Source organism: Oratosquilla oratoria, unplaced genomic scaffold, assembly GCF_046742065.1.
Source record: "Oratosquilla oratoria isolate Oo_2021 unplaced genomic scaffold, ASM4674206v1 SCAFFOLD45, whole genome shotgun sequence".
Classification (NCBI taxonomy): Eukaryota; Metazoa; Arthropoda; class Malacostraca; order Stomatopoda; family Squillidae; genus Oratosquilla; species Oratosquilla oratoria.
Window position 1 is genome coordinate 1,058,524 of NW_027467710.1, and position 8,392 is coordinate 1,066,915.

At 40.6% G+C, this 8,392-nt stretch overlaps 1 protein-coding gene across 1 annotated transcript in view; it reads left to right on the forward strand.

Moving 5' to 3' along the window:
• Window positions 1–8,392, forward strand: part of LOC143023140 (uncharacterized) — a 168,420-nt gene that overhangs the window by 130,280 nt on the left and 29,748 nt on the right. The window lies entirely within an intron of this gene.

The following is an 8,392-nucleotide window of genomic DNA, read 5'->3' on the forward strand; positions in this document are numbered from 1 at the left end:
ATTCATAGTCAGTCCTGTGGGGAGCATCTAGTACCGGAAATGTCATCATCTTCAACCAGACACCGACGCGTTTGCATCTTTGATAGCAGCCACTATAACCAGAATGCCCCTTACAGTTCTTAACAAAGGCTAGGGCTGGTGCATCACAAATGAATGCTGAAATATGAACTGGTATGACTACCATCAAATGTAACACCTTCACGTTGGACAAGTTTCATATCTTCAATGAACGGTTTCAAGAATGCAGACGGAGGATCATTTGGCTTAGAAGAACCATAAAACAACCCTACAATAAATGGGTCTTTGTGAACTGGATGCTCTGGCATGCCTAAAATAGGCCAGAACTGATCAGGTGAACTCTTCCATATTGGCAACCCATCAATGTTAACCTGAAGTGATAAAGTTTGAGCTGCCAATGATGGATACATTTTCAATCATGAAATTATTCCTGGTTCCAAACCAAAATGATAGTATGACCCACCAGCAACCTCTCTCATATCTGTTACTGTCTCAGTGCGCATTAATGTTCTTGGGTCTTTGGGAAGGTCAGGATGACTTTTCCATAATATGCCAAGAAGGGAATACAGGGCAATGTGTGAAATTTTAAATTTACGGGACCAGGCCATTCTGCCAAATTTTCACGGATACATTCAGTTTCTCCCACTTCGTCCTCCGAGTCAGATGAAGAATAAAAAATTTCATCTGAAAAATTGATTAACAAACTTCCTGCATAACCATTGTCAAGGTCACCCATATCACCAACCGAATAGCCAACTGCATTCTCATATGTCGAAATGTAATCATGCAAGGAACCAGTCGTGCCAGTACTTCCACTATTGTATGTCATGGCTGTTTAAATGATCAAAACCTTCTTGAACAAAACAAAGTGAATGATCATCAGCAATGTTCTCGCAGCTGTCCAGACTATATTCAGATACAGCAGGCATGGTAAAAACTAAAGGCATTTCACTTTCATCATTATTTTTACAGCTATAATCAGCAATTTCCAGAAGATGCCGTGAAACCCCAGCTAAAATGATTCCTTCTACGATGAGTCCAATACTCAATAATAGGACACAGGTTTGAACTCGGCCATTTTCAATTTAAAAACTGGCTCTAATTCCAAATGCAAACCAATAAAATAGTTATGTACGTATGCCAACAAAATATTAAATATATAAAAACCCAAGCCTTGGCATGCTAGATTTAGGCCTAGCACCTATACTGCAAACACCATTGATCCAATCTCGCTGTCTTTAAGTTTAAGGCAGAGATGCCTAATCCCAGTGACTAGCCCAAAATAGCTTGAAATCAAGTGCACGGATGGATGGATGGATGGATGGATGGATGGATGGATGGATGGATGGATGGATGGATGGATGGATGGATGGATGGATGGATGGATGGATGGATGGATGGATGGATGGATGGATGGATGGATGGATGGATGGATGGATGGATGGATGGATGGATGGATGGATGGATGGATGGATGGATGGATGGATGGATGGATGGATGGATGGATGGATGGATGGATGGATGGATGGATGGATGGATGGATGGATGGATGGATGGATGGATGGATGGATGGATGGATGGATCTTTCTTCTGTACCACACAGCAGTCAGCATTAATCAGGGTGACCTAGGCCTAGGCTACATGCATCCCTACATAAACATGTTAAAACTAGAACGCTAGACCTAAATAGTTGTTTACGTAGTGTGAATGTACGTACTCTCCAACAGCAATCATAGCAGTGTGACTAATCATTCGGCCTACATAACCTTGCATGCCTACACTCGCGCTGAGCAAGCATTACCAAGTCTCGTTGCACGCATGGAAGACACAGGCTTCGATCATGAAGGTATAAACAGGACTAATTCAAATCAGAGCATATAGTAAATTACGATGAATCGTCAAAAAGATGATCCCAAGAACCATAGTGACTAAAAAGGCAAGACGTCCATTACTTTACCAGAGAAAACTTACAGAATTTGATGTGCTGAAGCAGTTTACACTCACGGACTGTTCCAAAAATGGCGCACTGGCGGGCTGTGGTTTGGTGGCGCGATTCGAACAGTTTAACAAATTACATGATTTCGCGTAGGTTTGAAATCAAATGTCAACATAAAGGTATTTCAAAATATGAAAAAACCTGTGACTAAACAACTGTAGGACTAGAGGTGGAAAATACGTAGCATGCTTTACCACATTCGGAAACTGTCAGATTTGATCGGCACCCTCCGAGTCGTCATCAGGATCCCCGCGATCGACTGCATGATGACATATTGATGATAGGGATCGAGGCCTAGCTTTAGTTAGGCCTATTTTGAGCGGAATAATTACATTATTTTTACAGTTGATACTACTTACAACCATGTGCCCAGTTAAAATACAGACTACTGGTAGGAATATGTTTCTATTTCAAGATGATAAATATGAAAATAGTAGTTTTCAAACTCTGAATAACTTAGACAAATGTATCATTAGGAACATTAAAAAACGTGGAGTTTCTCTTTCCGGTCCGCTCATGTGCGTTATTTTTGATATTGACAACTACTTACTGGACGGTGTCGATCTTCGCATACGGCTAGATTTAGCACCGATTGATTTTATAGTAAAGTGTCCTGATGACAAAAAAAAAAAATGAATTAAATATTGAGAGATGTAAATTAATACTCGTAGTACCAAAAATCTACCCGTGCAAAGAAGCAATATCTGCTTTGAATACATCATTAATTAAAGGGTGGTTCAATCATTGACTATGTCTACCTAAAAACACATGCCAAAACATACATACTCTCAAAAGGACAAAGTAGTACTATGATGGATAATATATTTTTCAATATCATTCCTAATTTAGTGTAAAAAGTGCAGGTTGACATGAAGGCCTTCAGCGGATCAATAAATAAAAACGGACTTTATTTCCATCATGCTTCGTTAAGTAATATAGAACTACATATTAATGGGAGAAGTGTATACAGCATTCATTCTAATCTTGAACAAAAAGACTATGCTGATTTATATTTAAATACGTTACACGGATTAGGACCGAGCGCGAATCACCTTGTAACACACGACGACGCTTGTTACAACGAAGGTCGAACCCTCATTGCGTTTAATTTAGAGCCTGAACCTACAAAAGATGGTGTCAATCCCAATTTGAACGGTAATTTAAAAATTCGTATTACCTTTAATAAACCAGTGTCGGGTAATTATATAGTTTGCGTATTTGGCGAATGCAACAGCGTGCTACAATTCGATAGCGACAGGAACGTAGTATTGGAAAGTAGAGGGTAATAATAATGAATGGAGAACAAGTTGACAAAATTGTACAAATTATTCGTAAAAGAGATAATTCCTCAAGACTGCGATATGTAGGTGTATTACCCGTAGAAGATGTACATCATGTACTCGTACTTTGATCTAATGGGACAAATATCTACTTCATACTTAATGTGTTACCTCATGTAATAGAAATGGGACATTGGATTGTTGTATGTTTAATAAAAAAGAATCAATATATGTTTTCGATTTATCTAACGCAAACCTCAAAAAATATGGCAAATAAAAAATAATTGTACTTATAGATTACAAAACGGAAATAACTTAGTTTGCGGATATTACTGTTTGGTTTATAAAACATTAAGTCGAAAAGGGATTAAATGTGCAATATTATTGAATTCACGCACATTTTCACGAAGGCACGTTTTAAACAACGATAAAAAAGTGACTACATTGGTAATTATTTCCCTCGATGTACATTTATTTACTTAGTCCCTCAAATGATAATTAATAATAGTATAGCGCCCTATGACGACACATGTAGTAATCACGTCGTGTGCGCCGCTCTGGCGAATAGAGTTTAAGAAAGCGCAAATAATAACCTTCTTCCCTCCAAGAAAAGGAGAGGGTCGTGAGCTTTCATTAGGCTTACTATACTCCTTTCACTTGAATTCCTTCACTCTGATATGTTATACAAGACTGGTTCTACTTGGGTCTTTACATACGGAATCCCCAGCTCTACTTCAGCTTTGACGACATGCAAGATCTCCGAGAGCAAATGTTATGGACAAATACACATCTCGGAAGACTTCGACGACATCCCTAGAACCGAGAGATGTTTTGCAAACATGAGTAATTTGTAGCTTCCCGTTTTCGCTCGCGTTCAGTATGCTATTCGAAAAATGTCCTTATATTTCATTGCGACAATAAATGCGACCTATATGTAACGTTTTACTTCCAGTTGTAAATGAAATGATAAAAAGAACTGGGGACAAACTGAATACATGGACGAAGGAAGGACATCGTGTTCACACTAACAACATTACAGTGGGAAGTCATGGAAGAAATACGAGTAGCTATCACAAAACAAGTTGACGACATCGAGAAAAATGTGAGGAGGAGACTATCGAAGAAGAGCCTTCCTTTAGAATAAACGACGTCGCGTCGGCACACTACTGATCCCAAGGTCTAAATATACAGGTCAGACCGTTGGAATTCTTCTGCGCAGCTTCTGACGTCATTTGGCTGAGTCCATTTTCTCTTTGTGATACACTGAAGAAAACTGTGAAACGCCAAGGAAGACAGGAACTATAATATTTTATATATTATATATATATATATTATATATCATATATATTATATATTCATATATATAGACAGGAACTATAATATTTTATATATATTTATATATATATATTTTATATAATATTTGTCAGAATATAACTAATTGCGTGGAGCAGTGCGAGCGAAGGCAACGTCATTTTTGAACGACGGACCAGCTTCAACTGACAGCTATAGGACCCGCTAACCCCACTTTGAGCAGCCAGGTGACGTTCACGGGCCCGCTGCGCCAACTCCCTCGAAATTCGGTCGGAAGTGGTTAGACCTTATAGTCTTAGATCTTGACTGATCCTAAGTAAGGCTCAATACAAGACTGAAGCGTAGCCAATGTGTTTTCTCAAAAGCCCACGTTCACAATGAGTTCAAGGTGAAGAAAATCAATCTGGGAGAAATGGAAGAGGAAGACGATGAAGACGATAATGATATCATATAGTTAGGTTATCGCTACCAACAAATGTTGTGTAGCATGACTTATTATATATGCTTATCGTGTTGTAACACGTTTATAGGTATTGAGATATCTAACTTATGTCTAATTTAAATCATGACACATTTTGTACAACGTGTAGTTGAACGTATTGTAACAACATGTAATCTTATCTACAAAATAATATTAAGGTCACCCTTAATTTTCATATCCTAAATTATCTAAAGAGAAGAAGAAGAAACAAGAAATCTGTCTGTTCCCCAACCTTCTACGACATGCGCGAACGCGGGCGGAACGTATGTACGATGACGAAGTAATTTTTACCCCTTACTTCTTCCAACCGTGACTTAATCGCAAAGACAAAGATGTCATTGACCCACTAACCTCCATCTATCTATGCACCAATCAAATTCGACCCTTACATACGTCAAACCAATCAACACACCGAACGGTGCCGCATGTACAACCTCTTTTATACAAGGCACCAATCAACACATAAAACGTCACTCCTAAGCTCCACCCCTTACACGTGACGTCATCAGGTCAACGTCCTAGCCACCCCCACCAGAAACCGCAAATGACCTCATCAAGGTCACGTTGACCCACTATCCCCCATCTAGGTACCTATGCTACGGTGGTGAGAGCAAAACCTTCCCTTATTTCGGGAGGAGAGGTGAAATGCCTCCGCATGATTACACTTAACACGACATAAACATAGTATCATGGCACCACGGAGGGAGAGGGAGAGGGGGGGGGGAAGCGGAAGAACAGATAGAAATAACGGAAGGAAGAGAGAGAGAGAGATAGATAGGCTGCCGGGCTTCCGGCACGCAGGTAGTTCCTACGTCGTCAGATACGGGGAGGGAGGGAGGGAGGGTAGAGCCCATGTCGCCCAGACGAAGGCGGGAAGGGGTGTGTATGTGTGTGTGTGTGTGTGTTGGTTGAGGCAAAAACTTAAACCTAAACTTAAATCTAATGACTTAAATCTACAAAACTTAAACCTATTTCTTTTATCTTAACTCTAAGTTTTGTATATTGATGTGTGCCTATGCTCGCTTTTTATTATTCATGAAAAAGAGGGGGGGTAGTTACGTCTAGGAAATGGGGGGGTTACATTTCCGATAAAAAGGGGGGGGGATCTTCCCTCGGTCATGATTCTACTCCTACGTATATATTGTGGAGTGGGTAGATCACCGCTTTGTGTTCTTTCGAAGCTCAGCGGCAATCTAGCGTGTTCCACATGTAGTGGGAGTGTGTTGTCTGTGAGTGAACGTGTAGTTTCAGTGTTGATTTGTATGAGCTTCTCCCATATACGGGAGGCACGCTCGTGTAGGTAAATGTTGAATGTCAGCTTCCTCGTGTAGTGCTTGTGCAGGTTTTATGTCTGGGTAGTACGTGTTTGTAATGAACTTTAGTGCTTTCTTTTGAACCGCTTGCAATGTTTGCATGCTGTTACGAATCTCGCTCACCTATCTGACTTGCAATAGATTAAGTATGTGAAATGAGTTCCCAAGACCCCATGTCTTTGGGATAACTCAAATAGAAATTGTAAAGTTGTCAGACTCGTAACACATAGTAAGAGTGAATGGGTGACTGAGTTCCCAAGACCCCATGTCTTTGGGAAAACTCCAATAGAAATTACAAGGTCGCCACTTGATTTTATTAAAATCAAGAAAATCAAGAAAAATGAAACGCACAGAATAACGTTTAACACTATTCATTAAAACTCAACAGGATTACATGAAGGATTACAATCACTAAACTTCAAGTGTGTAAATAAGTTTACATTCAAATGAGTAAATATATTTCAAAACAGAAGATTCCCGCTCGAAAACTTTTAACGGGGGTGAAAGAAGATTAATTAATTAATTAATACTTTACCAACGAAAAACACTGCCTAAGTCACTACTATAAACATTTAACACCACTACATGAAGCACTAGTGGTGTTACTAGCTGAGTTAAAAGGTCTTATGACTAATACAGGGGGAGTACAGAGGACTTACTTCAGCCGAACCCCTCCGAGGCAACACCTTTACACTTTCCCCTCTACCCTCAAACTGAGACTGACACGCCCAAGGCGCTCTGATCTTTCTCTACAAAAATCCTCTGATTGGCCCATAGGAATTGCGTCTATGGTGGTTGAACCTCATTGGTCAATTAACTAAAAACGTTCTCCTTCGTTCTAGGCTGAGTGTTAGAACAAATACTCCATTGTATGGATGGACCTCCTTCCCACGCATCCTCAGTACTCGTCCTGTAATTTGATGCCCACGTTATCACGGGGCGCCGTTATCCAAAGTTATACTATCCCCACCTTACATATATGGGAATATATGTGACAATGCCTGTCTTTGGTAATGTGTGTAACGGTATTATCGGGTACGTAAGTGTGCTCCGTATAATATGTGCGAGATACAGCAGGGTTTTCTTGTACTTGACAGAGAGCTTTTTGAATCTCTGCAGCCGTTGTAGGCCGAGAGATGCAAGCACCTTCCTGTCGCGCACATGGGCCGCCCCACCATTGGTGGTAATCGTCCAGCCAAGTATCTTGCCCTTATCATCTGCGTAATTGCGCGGAGCCCCGTCAATGACGACGGGTTCACGCCTACGTCCCTGTATGGGGATGAGTTTAAATTTGTCTGTGTTTGTTCGTATTTTGTGTTTCCGCTCGTATGCATTTACTTGCTCGACTGCTTTCGCAGTCGTTAACGCAAGCACACGCTCCGAGCGGCCAGGATATGTTATAATCTGTGTGATGTCACCTGCGTATATTATGTTCTGACAGTGTGGGTGTGGTGAAGGGAGGTCTTTTAAGTAAATATTGTAGAGTGTTGGGCTTAATACGCTTCCCTGCGGTACTCCACAGAGTGGAGCGAAGTATGGCCCATAGTGGTTTTGTATACGTATGCAAGCAGTTCTACCTATGCACCAATCAAATTCGACCTTTACATGCGTCAAACCAATCAACACATCCAACGGTGCCGCATGTACAACCTCTTTTATACAACGCACCAATCAACACATAAAACGTCACTCCTAAGCTCCACCCCTTACACGTGACGTCATCAGGCCAACGACCTAGCCACGCCCACCGGAAACAGCAAATGACGTCATCAGGGTCAATGACCGACGCAGCAGCAGCACTGATCGTGGCAAATTTTATCTAAAAGGAATCTAGTAATGATAATAACTAACCTCCATCTATCTATGTACCAAATTCGACCTTTACATGCGTAAAACCAATCAACACATCTAACGGTGCCGCATGTACAACCTCCTTTTGTACAACGCACCAATCAACACATAAAACGTCACTCCTAAGCTCCACCCCTTACAC